This window comes from Salmo trutta, chromosome 28, assembly GCF_901001165.1.
Source record: "Salmo trutta chromosome 28, fSalTru1.1, whole genome shotgun sequence".
Taxonomy (NCBI): Eukaryota; Metazoa; Chordata; class Actinopteri; order Salmoniformes; family Salmonidae; genus Salmo; species Salmo trutta.
Genome location: NC_042984.1, coordinates 36,034,943 through 36,050,120, shown reverse-complemented (window position 1 = coordinate 36,050,120; position 15,178 = coordinate 36,034,943).

Below are 15,178 nucleotides of genomic sequence, written 5' to 3'. Positions count from 1 at the left end.
GTCCTGATCATGTATGGCTCTGTGATCATAGGAGATGGATACATTGTACATAGCTACTATATGGTGCTAAAATATTTCATTAGAGTAGGATTTATCATGGCTGTAGGAGAATGGTTATAAATATATGTAAACATGAATAATAAGGATTATGTTAGTCTAGAATTGATTGATTGGTCGAGCTGTACTCTGAAGCGAAACATTTCGCTGTGAATGATATTGCCCGCTTTCAGCAGGGCACAACATTGTGGAACATCCAGATATAAATATATTATGTAGAACAAAAATGCCTCTGACATGTAGAATAATGTTGGATTCATGGAAAAGCCTCATATACAAAAAGTACACTTCAGGAATAGATTTTTTTAAAATAAATATATATTTAGAGCTCTTTCAAAGTCTTGGGAGTCACGCCAGCTCTTTTCATTACATTTCTATCTGCAATGTTCCACAATGTTTGCCCGTTGAATATTACCCTGGTATCATGTGCAGCAGCCATGGAAATGGGGTGAAAGTGCCTCTATCTCCAAATGTTATCGTGCACAAGTAGCATTGATTTAGTTTGTTTTTGTGTGAGCTTGATACTAATCTTAATTGAGTCTTTTTGGCAGAGTAAATCATCTTCATATTGAACAGCTTGTGCATAGCCATTAAGGTTGGTTATCACAAGGCAAATGTATGCCTTTGTGCGACCTACCAAAACCACAGGGTCCTTTTTGAAACATTTTTGTAGGAGTACTTTTTATTTAACCAGGTTTAAGTGCTATGTATCAGACAAGGGCAATGAGAAGGGGGGGTTGATATCAGTTTAAATGCCAACCCAGCACAAAATGCCTTCATCAGGTGAAGTAGTACATCTAGCTGAAGGTGTAGAAATGACATGTGGAAGACAGGCCAGAAAATGGGTTGAGTTGGTGTCTCTAAGTATATTTAAGCAATAAGGCCACAGGATGTGGTATATTAGCCATATTCCACAAACCCCTGAGGTGCCTTATTGCTATTATAAACTGGTTACCTTCATAAATTGAACAGTAAACAAGTATTTTTGCATCATACTGTGGTGTATTGTCTGATGTACACAGGGCTGAAATGCTGTTTCAGCCAACCAGCATCCAGGACCCAAACTACCCAGTTTATAATGTCTATTTCACTGTGAAATCCAATGTCGGAGTGGACTTGTTGCTGGCATGCTGGACACATTTTGAAATGGATCATCATCTCGTAATACACCATGCCTAATGTGAATGATCACATATTGGAAGAAGACGTGGACACATTTTGAAATGGATCATCATCTCGTAATACACCATGCCTAATGTGAATGATCACATATTGGAAGAAGACGTGGACACATTTTCATGAACACTAAGTGATCGTATTGTCTGTCATTTGGATTTTAAAACGTATTAATATAGCAGGTGTAGATGGTGTCATGGATAATGCCCAAACTTAATATTTTAATGGACCAGAAAACATAATCATGATGCCCATCTGCATTAGTCCTATGTGGGAGAAAGCATCTTCTTTTATGATGAAAATGTAATTGCTTTGCATTTTCTCTCAAGTGTTCTATTTTCCTGCCTTTTGATTCTCCCTTCTGAGTGCAATATATTTGTTGCAATATGCTGAACTCCTGCATTTGCATGGTACATTTTTTCGCCCCCCCCCCCCAACAGCATTGACCATATTTCTAACACTTTGATAATGTTAATTTCATCTGAGGTTGTAGAAAGATATGAAAATCAGGATTTTTTTGGGGGAACTGGACCAGACCTTTTTAACAAGGATCAAAAGTTGTTGTCCTGGATTTGGTGTCCTTATGATTTCAAGTGATATGATTATTTGTTTTTGTATGATAGTGTTATAAAGCCTGTTTAAACATTTACCCCTTGAAAAAACTTGCTGGACTGAAATGCTAGCAATATGCGTATTTGTACAATAAACAAACGCAATATTTTACTTGTTTATTTCTTACTTGATATATGCGCAAAACAGTAAACATGACTGACTAATGCAAAATTGACCCCCAAAAATATTATACTTTCAAGAAGCTTGCACTAGATTACACATACTAACAGAGAGAAAGGGTCAGATGAATTCTTTCCAGAACCATAGGCCTAGATTTCCTTCCACTATATGAAGACGATAGCTAGATTTTCATCCACTTGTATATCGATTTTCAAGTGAATTATCTAATATTCGCTCAAAATGATATGTACATTTTACCGGCAGATGTGTGCATTTGTCATTGAGTTTCCATCCATGTACAGGGGCATGACTAGAAGTATTTATCAGTGGATAATACAATGAAAAACCAAAAATATACATTTTTTTATCTATTAACATGGAAATAAACAAAATAAACCTCACTACACACAAGTTTTACATTCCATTTGCAGATACAAATGTAAAAGCATTACATTTGATTTAAAAAAAAACAATGTAAGAATATGTAATTTACTCATTCTAGATATTTTTTGAAATGTTGAAGTAGATATTGCATTTAGGCACAGATTTCAAATATTTGTGTATGAAGAATTTACCAGATACTACTGTATGAAGAAGTTAACATATTTCATAGTAAATACATAGGTCTTAATCAGTTTCAAATTTAGCATGTAAATCTTGGTGGGGCAAAAAAAAAATAAGTGGGATGCATGCCAGCAAAGCCACTACACAACACTAAACAATACATTAATTGCACTATAACGGTGACAAACAGTGCCCAAAAACTGTTAGGTATTTTATTAGGATCCCCATTAGCTGTTGAAAAAGCAGCAGCTACTCTTCATGGGGTCCACACAAAACATGAAACATTACAGAATGACAATACAGAACGTCAATAGACAAGAACAGCTCAAGGACAGAACTACATACATTTTTTTTAAAAGGCACACATAGCCTACATATCAATGCATACACAAACTATCTAGGTCAAATAGGGGAGAGGCGTTGTGCCGTGAGGTGTTGCTTTACCTGTTTTTTGAAACCAGGTTTGCTGTTTATTTGAGCAATATGCGATGGAAGGAAGTTCCATGCAATAAGGGCTCTATATAACACTCTATGCTTTCTTGAATTTGTTCTCGATTTGGGGACTGTGAAAAGACCCCATGTGGCATGTCTGGTGGGATAAGTGTGTGTGTGTCAGAGCTGTGTGTAAGTTGACAATGCAAACAATTTGGGATTTTCAACACATTGTTTCTTATAAAAATAAGTGATGCAGTCAGTCTCAACTCTTAGCCAAGAGAGACTGGCATGCATAGTATTTATATCAGCCCTCTGATTACAATGAAGAGCAAAATGTGCAAAACGTGCACTTTCACTGGCTGTCGTCATATCGATTAACTACAGTAAACATATCTCCCTGGCATATTACATAATTTATGCAGCAGTATACAAGACATTTTTGGACTCACCTTGTTGGGCTGTGCTCACTTGAACAGGAAGGTGGCATGGTGGTCCTACGTGGGCAAATGTTGTCATCAAACTTTGTCATCAAAGTCTGGCATTCTCTGGATTGGTGCTTTTAAGACAACAGGGAACTCTGAAAAAAACAAGGTTGAATCATGACATTAGTGATCTTCAGGTCGAAGCTCTAGAAAGAGGCCAGAAGTCTCGACTTGAAATTCCGAGTTGGATGACCATTCAAAACGTATTTTCCCAATCGGAGCAATATCTTTTTAGAGTTCCCAGTTCTCTTGAACTCACTAAAGTCTGAGATTTCCCAGTTCCGAGTTTCCAGTTGTTTTGAACGCGACAGAAGTCATGCTGGATTGACAGCATTGCCAATGTTGAATGTTTATCCTTTTAAGCTTGGAAAAGAGACCTTAAACCCAGACTTGGACCACACATCAACTCCACTGAATAGCAGGCTAGTGATTGCATTGCAATGCTTGCAGTTAGCCACTGATTCCTTCCATACCACTCATTGTTGAATTTGCGATTTCCAACTTCTTGTGTAATGTTTATGTCCAATGACCGATGAGCACCGATACGTTTTAGATATAATTTCTCTTAATATGTCAGCGATTGAAAAGGATTTGCCAGTACATTGTCGACTTCATGATGATGACTGCTAGCCTGCTAGCTAAGATTTTGAAAGTATGATGTTAGTCCAATCAAAGCTACTGTAGATACAGTTGAAGTCGGAAGATTACATACACTTAGGTTGGAGTCATTCAAACTCGTTTTTCAACCATTCCACACATTTTTTGTTAACAAACTATAGTTTTGGCAAGTCAGTTAGGACATCTACTTTGTGCATGACACAAGTAATATTTCCAACAATTGTTTACAGACAGATTATTTCACTTAAAATTCACTGTATCACAATTCCAGTGGGTCAGAAGTGTACATACACTAAGTTGACTGTGCCTTTAAACTGCTTGGAAAATTCCAGAAAATTATGTCATGGCTTTAGAAGCTTCTGATAGGCTAATTGACATCATCTGAGTTAATTGGAGCTGTACCTGTGGATGTATTTCAAGGCCTACCTTCAAAGTCAGTGCCTATTTGCTTGACATCATGGGAAAATCAATAGAAATCAGCCAAGACCTCAGAAAAACAATTGTAGACATCCACAAGTCTGGTTCATCCTTGGGAGCAATTTCCAAACACCTGAAGGTACCACGTTCATCTGTACAAACAATAGTACACAAGTATAAACACCATGGGACCATGCAGCCGTCATATCGCTCAGGATGGAGACGCGTTCTGTCTCCTAGAGATGAACGTACTTTGCTGCGAAAAGTGCAAATCAATCCCAGAACAACAGCAAAGGACCTTATGAAGATGCTGGAGGAAACAGGTACAAAAGTATCCTTATCCACAGTAAAACGAGTCCTATATCAACATAACCTGAAATGCTACACAGCAAGAAAGAAGCCACTGCTCCAAAACCGCCATAAAAAAAACAGACTACGGTTTGCAACTGCACATGGGGACAAAGATCGTACTTTTTGGAGAAATGTCCTCTGGTCTGATGAAACAAAAATAGAACTGTTTGGCCACAATGACCGTCGTTATATTTGGAGGAAAAAGGGAGAGGCTTGCAAGCCGAAGAACACCATCCCAACCGTGAAGCACGGGGGTGGCAGCGTCATGTTGTGCGGGTGCTTTGCTGCAGGAGGGACTGGTGCACTTCACAAAATAGATGGCATCATGTGGATGTATTGAAGTAACATCTCAAGACATCAGTCAGGAAGTTAAAGCTTGGTCGCAAATGGGTCTTCCAAATGGACAATGACCTCAAGCATACTTCCAAAGTTGTGGCAAAATGGCTTAAAATGGACAACAAAGTCAAGGTATTGGAGTAGCCATCACAAAGCCCTGACCAAAATCTAATAGAAAATTTGTGGGCAGAACTTAAAAAGCGTGTGCGAGCAAGGAGGTCTACAAACCTGACTCAGTTACACCAGCTCTGTCAGGAGGAATGGGCCAAAATTCACCCAACTTATTGTGGGAAGGTTGTGGAAGGCTACCCAAAATGTTTGACCCAAGTTAAACAATTTAAAGGCAATGCTACCAAATACTAATTGAGTGTATGTAAACTTCTGACCCACTGGGAATGTGATGAAAGAATTAAAAGCTGAAATAAATCATTCTCTCTACTATTATTCTGACATATCACATCCTTAAAATAAAGTGGTGATCCTAACTGACCTAAGGCAGGGATTTTTTACTAGGATTAAATGTCAGGAATTGTGTGAAACTGAGTTTAAATGTATTTGGCTAAGGTGTATGTAAACTTCCGACTTCAACTGTATTACATGATTTGACATCATTTTAGCTGTGGCCAATGAGCTTGAGCCTTCTTGGATGGGCACTTCTAATGTAAGTATATGGCAGCACCCAAGGGGATTGAATTTTTGAGCTCTCCCCGTAGATTTTGCGGTGATGTACTGTCCCCATGAGTGACTGAAAACTGAGCCAATCACGACGCAACTAGAGAACATTACCAACCCCTAAATAATAATTGTGCATGTTGTCGTGGAAATTCAGTTCTTCATTTCTTCAAACAATCATCTTTATTTAATATTGATTAATTATTAAAATAATGAGTCTTGACTGCTGGACTGAGAGTCTGAATCAAACAGAGAATACCGGGTCTTTATATACCAAACCTAAAACTGCTTCAACCATGGCTGGCTCCACCCCCCCTTCTCCGGCACTCAATCTTCTGGCATTTCTTCATTTTTCTTCAGATAGCTTCACAGTTCAAAACCCCACCACAACTCATTATCTTGTCCATTTGCCAACCAGTATACCAGCAATGTGAGAGAAGTTTTGGAACAGATCTCTCTCCACGCTCACTCCACGTGGACTTCTGTTGCACTCCAGAGAGAAAAAGGCAGTTGATAACTTCGACTGGATGCTGGCTCAGACTCAGGTCTCTCAATAGAGAGTGGTGCAGGACAAGGCCATAAGTGAACGCTATTTCTTCAGCCGGTTAGAGGGGGTTTTGAGGTCCAGACTAGAGGTCGACCGATTATGAATTTTCAACGCCGATACCGATTATTGGAGGACCAAAAAAAGTCGATACCGATTAATCTGCCAATTGTTTTTATTTATTTATAATAATGACAATTACAACAATACTGAATGAACACTTTTATTTTAACTTAATATAATACATCAATAAAATCAATTTAGCCTCAAATAAATAATGAAACATGTTCAATTTGGTTTAAATAATGCAAAAACAAAGTGTTGGAGAAGAAAGTAAAAGTGCAATATGTGCCATGTAAAAAAGCTAACGTTTAAGTTCCTTGCTCAGAACATATGAAAGCTGGTGGTTCCTTTTAACATGAGTCTTCAATATTCCCAGGTAAGAAGTTTTAGGTTGTAGTTATTATAGGAATTATAGGACTATTTATCTCTACACCATTTGTATTTCATATACCTTTGACTATTGGATATAGGCACTTTAGTATTGCCAGTGTAACAGTATAGCTTCCGTCCCTCTCCTCGCCCCTACCTGGGCTCTAACCAGGAACACATCGAAAACAGCCACCCTCGAAGCATTGTTATCCATTACTCCACAAATGCCGCGGCCCTTGTAGAGCAAGGCTAACAACTACTTCAAGGTCTCAGAGTGAGTGCCGTCACCGATTGAAACGCTATTAGCACGCACCCCGCTAACTAGCTAGCCATTTCACATCGGTTACACCAGCCTAATCTTGGGAGTTGATAGGCTTGAAGTCATAAACAGCTCAATGCTTGAAGCACAACGAAGAGCTGCTGGCAAACGCACGAAAGTGCTGTTTGAATGAATGCTTACGAGCCTGCTGCTGCCTACCATCGCTCAGTCAGACTGCTCTATCAAATATCAAATCATAGACTTAATTATAACATAATATCACACAGAAATACGAGCCTTTGGTCATTAATATGGTCGAATGCAGAAACTATAATTTCTAAAACAAAACGTTTATTCTTTCAGTGAAATACGGAACCGTTCCGTATTTTATCTAACGGGTGGAATCCCTAATTCTAAATATTGCTGTTACATTGTACAACCTTCAATGTTATGTCATAATTATGTACAGTTCTGGCAAATTAATTACGGTCGTTGTTAGGAATAAATGGTCTTCACACAGTTCGCAACGAGCCAGGCAGCCCAAACTGCTGCATATACCCTGACTGCTTGCACGGAACGCAAGAGAAGTGACACAATTTCCCTAGTTAAAAGAAAGTCATGTTAGCAGGCAATATTAACTAAATATGCTGGTTTAAAAATAAATACTTGTGTATTGATTTTAAAGAAAGGCATTAATGTTTATGGTTAGGTACACATTGGTGCAACGACAGTGCTTTTTTTGCGAATGCGCTTGCTAAATCATCACCCGTTTGGAGAAGTAGGCTGTGATTCGATGAGAAATTAACAGGCACCACATCGATTATATGCAACGCAGGACATGCTAGATAAACTAGTAATATCATCAGCCATGTGTAGTTAACTAGTGATTATGTTAAGATTGATTGTTTTTTTATAAGATAAGTTTAATGCTACCGAGCAACTTACCTTGGCTTCTTGCTGCACTCGCGTAACAGGTAGTCAGCCTGCCACGCAGGCTCCTCGTGGAGTGCAATGTTAGGTAGTTGGTTAGAGCATTGGACTAGTAACCGAAAGATCGAATCCCTGAGCTGACAAGGTAAAAATCTGTCGTTCTGCTCCTGAACAAGGCAGTTAACCCACTGTTCCTAGGCCGTCATTGAAAATAAGAATGTGTTCTTAACTGACTTGCCTAGTTAAAAAAATATTAATATCATCCACAATCAGTGTCTAAAAATGCCGATTACTGATTGTTATGAAAACATGAAATCGGCCCTAATTAATTGGCCATTCTGATTAATCGGTCGACCTCAAGTCCAGACCGTTTGGTCAAATGATCACTTAAGGAAAGAAATTCCACAAATGAACTTTTAACAAGGCACACCTGTTAATTGAAATGCATTTCAGGTGACTAACTCATGAAGCTGGTTGAGAGAATGCCAAGAGTGTGCAAAGCTTCATCAAGGCAAAGGGTGGCTACTTTGAAGAATCTCAAATGTAAAATATATTTTGATTTGTTTAACACTTTTTTCTTACTACATGATTCCATGTGTTATTTCATAGTTTTGATGTCTTCACTATTATTCTACAATATAGAAAATAGTAAAAAAATTAAGAAAAACCCTTGAATGAGTAGGTGTGTCCAAACTTTTGACTGGTACTGTAAATATACAGAGCATTTTCCACATTTTGTTAGGTTACAGCCTTATTCAAAAATGGTTTAAATAATTTTAATAGTTTTCCTTCATCAATCTACACACAATACCCCATAATGACAAAGCGAAAACAGGTTTTTAGAAATACCTTATTTATATAAGTATTCAGACCCTTTGCTATGAGACTCGAAATTGAGCTCAGGTGCATCCTGTTTCCATTGATCATCCTTGAAATGTTTCTACAACTTGATTGGAGTCCACTTGTGGTAAATTCAATTGATTGGATGTGATTTGGAGAGGCATACACCTGTCTATTTAAGGTCCCACAGTTGACAGTGCATGTCAGAGCAAAAACCAAGCCATGAGGTCGAAGGAATTGTTCGTAGAACTCCGAAACAGGATTGTGTTGAGGCACAGACCAGGGGAAGGGCACCAAAACATTTCTGCAGCATTGAAGGTCCCCAAGAACACAGTGGCCTCCATCATTCTTAAATGGAAGAGGTTTGGAAGCACCAAGACTCTTCCTAGAGCTGGCCTCCTGGCCAAACTGAGCAATCATGGGAGAAGGGCCTTTGTCAGGGAGGTGACCAAGAACCAGATGGTCACTTTGACAGAGCTCTAGAGTTCCTCTGTGGAGATGGGAGAATCTTCCAGAAGGACAACCATCTCTGCAGCACTCTGCCAATCAGGGTTTTATGGTAGACTGGCCAGACGGAAGCCACTCCTCAGTAAAAGGCACATGACAGCCCGCTTGGAGTTTGCCAAAAAGCACCTAAAGACTCTCAAACCATGAGAAACAAGAGTTGACGAAACCAAGATTTAACTCTTTGGCCTGAATGCCAATCGTCATGTCTGGAGGAAACCTGGCACCATCCCTATGGTGAAGCATGGTGGTGGTAGCATAATGCAGTGGGGATGTTTTTCAGCGGCATGGACTGGGAGACTAGTCAGGATCGAGGGAAAGATGAACGGAGCAAAGTACAGAAAGATCCTTGATGAAAATCTGCTCCAGAGTGCTCAGTGTGATCAAGACTAAGGAGATGATTGTGGACTACAGGGAAAAGGAGGACCGAGTGCGCCCCCATTCTCATCGACGGGGCTGTTGTGGAGCAGGTTGAGAGCTTCAAGTTCCTTGGTGTCCACATCACCAGCAAACTAACATGGTCCAAGCACACCAAGACAGTCGTGAAGAGGGCACGACAAAACCTATTCTCCCTCAGGAGACTGAAAAGGTTTGGCATGGGTCCTCAGATCCTCAGAAGGTTCTACAGCTGCACGTTGACAGCATCCTGACTGGTTGCATCACTGCTTGGTATTGCAACTGTTCATCCTCATCCTACAGAGGGTAGTGCGAACGGCCCAGTACATCACTGGGGCCAAGCTTCCTGCCATCCAGGACCTCTATACCAGGCGGTGTCAGAGGAAGGCCCTAAAATTGTCAAAGACTCCAGCCACCCTAGTCATGGACTGTACCAGTGCACCAAGTCTAGGTCCAAGAGGCTTCTAAACAGCTTCTACCCCCAAGCCGTAAAACTACTGAACATCTAATCAAATGGCTACCCAGACTATTTGCATTGCCCTCTTTTACGCTGCTTCTACTCTCTGTTATTATCTATGCATAAGTCACTTTAATAACTCTACCTACATGTACAGGGGCAAGAAAAAGTATGTGAACCCTTTGGAATTACCTGGATGTCTGCATAAATTGGTCATAAAATTTGATCTCATCTTCATTTTAGTCACAACAATAGACAAACACAGTCTATTTAATCTAATAACACAAACAATTATATGTTTTCATGTCTTTATTGAAAACACTGTGTAAACATTCACAGTGCAGGGTGGAAAAAGTATGTGAACCCTTGGATTTAATAACTGGTTGACCTTCCTATGGCAGCAATAACCTCAACCAAACGTTTTCTGTAGTTGCGGATCAGACCCGGATCAGACCATTCCATGGGATGTCTGGTGTGAACTGCTATCTTGAGATCATGCTACAAAATCTCAAATGGGTTGAGGTCAGGACTCTGACTGGGCCACTCCAGAAGGCATATTTTGTTGATTTACTTCTGTGTTTTGGGTCGTTGTCTTGTTGCATCACCCAACTTCTGTTGAGCTTCAATTGGCAGACTGATAGTCTTAAATTCTCCTGCAAAATGTCTTGATAAACTTGGGAATTTGTTTTTCTGTCAATGAAAGCAAGCTGTCCAGGTCCTGAGGCAGCAAAGCAGCCCCAAACCATGATGCTCCCTCCACCATACTTTACAGTTGGGATAAGTTTTTGATGTTGATATGCTGTGCCTTTTTTTTCTCCACACATAGTGTTGTGTGTTCCTTGCAAACAAGTCAACTGTAGTTTCATCTGTCCACAGAATATTTTGCCAGTAGCACTGTGGATAATCCAGGTGCACTTTTGCAAACTTCAGACGTGCAGCAATATTTTTTTGGACAGCAGTGGCTTCTTCCATGGTGTCCTCCCATGAACACCATTCTTGTTTAGTGTTTTACGTATCGTAGACTCGTCAACAGAGATGTTAACATGTTCCAGAGATTTCTGTAAGTCTTTAGCTGACACTGTAGGATTCTTCTTAATCTCATTGAGCATTCTGCGCTATGCTCTTGTAGTCATCTTTCCATTACGGCCACTGCTAGGAAGAGTAGCAACAGTGGTGAACGTTCTCCATTTATAGACAATTTGTCTTACCGTGGACTGATGAACATCAAGGCTTTTGGAGATACTTTTGAAACCCTTTCCAGCTTTATGCAAGTCAACAATCTTAATCTTAGGTCTTCTGAGATTTCTTTTGTTCGAGGCATGGTTCACATCAGGCAATGCTTCTTGTGAATAGCAAACACACATTTTGTGAGTCTTTTTTATAGGGCTAAGCTCTAACCAACATCTCCAATCTCGTCTCAATGATTGGACTCCAGGTTAGCTGACTTCTGACTCCAGTTAGCTTTTGGAGAAGTCATTAGCCTAGGAGTTCACAAACTTTTTCCAACCTACACTGTGAATGTTTAAATTATGTATTCAATATAGACAAGAAAAATACAATAATTTGTGTGTTATTAGTTTAAGCACACTGTAACGATCGTCGCCTGGTGACGAGGAAGCGGACCAAAACGCAGCTGGGAGCGAACACATGTTTATTGAACACACTGGAATTAAACATGTACACAAAATCAAGAAAAAATGTCGATACGTTACGTGCTCAAAACAAAGAGACAACACCCCACAAACAGCGTGGGGAAAACAGCAACTTAAATGTGATCCCAATCAGAGACAATTAGCGACAGCTGTCTCTGATTGGGAATCGACAGAACCCAACATAGAATTTCCCACCTAGAGCCTACACAAGGTTAAAACCCAAACCAAGGAAAAATACCTAACATGACACACCCTGACCCAATCTACCCGAGTTCACCTGGTCAGGGCGTGACAGAACCCCCCCCAATGGTGCGTACTCCCGGCGCACCAAACTTAAGTCTATTAGGGGGGGGACCCGGGTGGGCGCCTCACCCTCGGTGGAGGCTCTGGCCCCGGGCGTGTTCTCTCCCCAGCCTTCACCTTAACCCTACCCCTCTGGCCCGGACTGGACCACTGTGGAGCGGCATGCTCAGGCTCCGGAGCGGAGCCGTCGACCGGAACAGGATTGGGCACCGGTGGACCGGACACGGGCCGTGCCGGACTGTGGACACGCACCGTGGGCTTGGTGCGGGTAACAGGAACGGGCCGGACAGGACTGTGGACACGCACCGTGGGCTTGGTGCGGGGAACAGGGATGGGCCGGACAGGACTGGGGACACGCACCACTAACCTGGTGCGGGGAGCAGGGACGGGCCGGACAGGACTGGGGACACGCACCACTAACCTGGTGCGGGGAGCAGGGACGGGCCGGACAGGACTGGGGACACGCACCACTAACCTGGTGCGGGGAGCAGGGACGGGCCGGACAGGACTGGGGACACGCACCACTAACCTGGTGCGGGGAGCAGGAACGGGCCGGACAGGACTGGGGACACGCACCACTAACCTGGTGCGGGGAGCAGGGACGGGCCGGACAGGACTGGGGACACGCACCACTAACCTGGTGCGGGGAGCAGGGACGGGCCGGACAGGACTAGGGACACGCACCACTAACCTGGTGCGGGGAGCAGGGACGGGCCGGACAGGACTGGGGACACGCACCACTAACCTGGTGCGGGGAGCAGGGACGGGCCGGACAGGACTGGGGACACGCACCACTAACCTGGTGCGGGGAGCAGGGACGGGCCGGACAGGACTGGGGACACGCACCACTAACCTGGTGCGGGGAGCAGGGACGGGCCGGACAGGACTGGGGACACGCACCACTAACCTGGTGCGGGGAGCAGGGACGGGCCGGACAGGACTGGGGACACGCACCACTAACCTGGTGCGGGGAGCAGGGACGGGCCGGACAGGACTGGGGACACGCACCACTAACCTGGTGCGGGGAGCAGGAACGGGCCGGGCCGGACTGGGGACACGCACCACTAACCTGGTGCGGGGAGCAGGGACGGGCAGGACAGGACTGGGGACACGCACCACTAACTTGGTGCGGGGAGCAGGAACGGGCCGGGCCGGACTGGGGACACGCACCACTAACCTGGTGCGGGGAGCAGGGACGGGCCGGACAGGACTAGGGACACGCACCACTAACCTGGTGCGGGGAGCAGGGACGGGCCAGACAGGACTGTGAACCCGTACTGGTGACCTGAAGCGTGGAGCCGGTTTAGCCACTCGTCCTGGCTGGATGCCCTTCCTAGCACGGCATGTGCTGGGCATGTCCACCGGACGCACCGGGCTGTGCGGGCGCACTGGCGACACAGCGCGCAACTCCGCATACCATGGCTTGGTGCAGGGAGCAGGGACGGGCCGGGCAGGACTGTGGACACGCACCGTGGGCTTGGTGCGGGGAACAGGAACGGGCCAGACAGGACTGTGAACAGGCACTGGTGACCTGAAGCGTGGAGCCGGTTTAGCCACTCGTCCTGGCTGGATGCCCATCCTAGCACGGCATGTGCTGGGCATGTCCACCGGACGCACCGGGCTGTGCGGGCGCACTGGCGACACAGCCCGCAACTCCGCATACCATGGCTCCTCCTCCAGATCTTCCCTCTGCAGGTCCTCAATCAACTGCCTCATCATCTTCGTCTCTTCCTCCGCCGTCATCCCCCACGAGAGCAGTGGTCTGGGCTCTTCCTCTGCCCTTCCGGACCACCCCATTAGCCCCCCCCCAAAATTTTCTTGGGGGTGTTTTCCGGGCCTCCTCGACCGCCGCCTGCGACTCCGTCTACCGGCTGGCTTTTCCTCCTCGACCTGGGAATCCTTCCGCCAGGGTCCTTTCCCCGACATGATCTCCTCCCAGGTCCAGAACTCCTTCCCCTCGCGAGCCCATCTCTCGCGCTCCTTATCCTCCCGCTGCTTGGTCCTGGTTCGGTGGGGTGTTCTGTAACGATCGTCGCCTGGTGACGAGGAAGCGGACCAAAACGCAGCTGGGAGCGAACACATGTTTATTGAACACACTGGAATTAAACATGTACACAAAATCAAGAAAAAATGTTGATACGTTACGTGCTCAAAACAAAGAGACAACACCCCACAAACAGCGTGGGGAAAACAGCAACTTAAATATGATCCCAATCAGAGACAATTAGCGACAGCTGTCTCTGATTGGGAATCGACAGAACCCAACATAGAATTTCCCACCTAGAGCCTACACAAGGCTAAAACCCAAACCAAGGAAAAATACCTAACATGACACACCCTGACCCAATCTACCCGAGTTCACCTGGTCAGGGCGTGACACACACTTTGTTTATTGTTGTGACTTAGACGAAGATCAGATCAAATTTTATGACCAATTTATGCAGAAATCCAGGTAATTCCAAAGGGTTCATATACTTTTTCTTGCCACTGTATATATTACCTCGACTAACCGGTGGCCCCGCACATTGACTCTGCACCGGTACCCCCTGTATATAGCCAAGCTATTGTTATTTTACTGCTGCTCTTGAATTATTTGTTACTTTTATTTCTTATTTTTCATTAGGTATTTTTCTTAAAACTGCATTGTTGTTTAAGGGCTTGTAAGTAAACATTTCACTGTATGGTCTGCACCTGTTGTATTCGGCGCATGTGACAAATAACACTTGATTTGATTTGACCACAGACTGCAATGAAGGTTCAACTTCCAACAGGACAACGACCCTAAGCACACAGCCAGGACAACGCAGGAATGGCTTCGGGACAGGTCTCTGAATGTCCCTGAGGGACCGAGCCATAATAATAGTAATAATAATAATAGTAGAGAGAATGCTCAGCTTTTATTTCTTTCATCACATTCCCAGTGGGTCAGAAGTTTACATACACTCAATTAGTATTTGGTAGCATTGCCTTTAAATTGTTTAACTTGGGTCAAATGTTTTGGGTAGCCTTCCACAAGCTTCC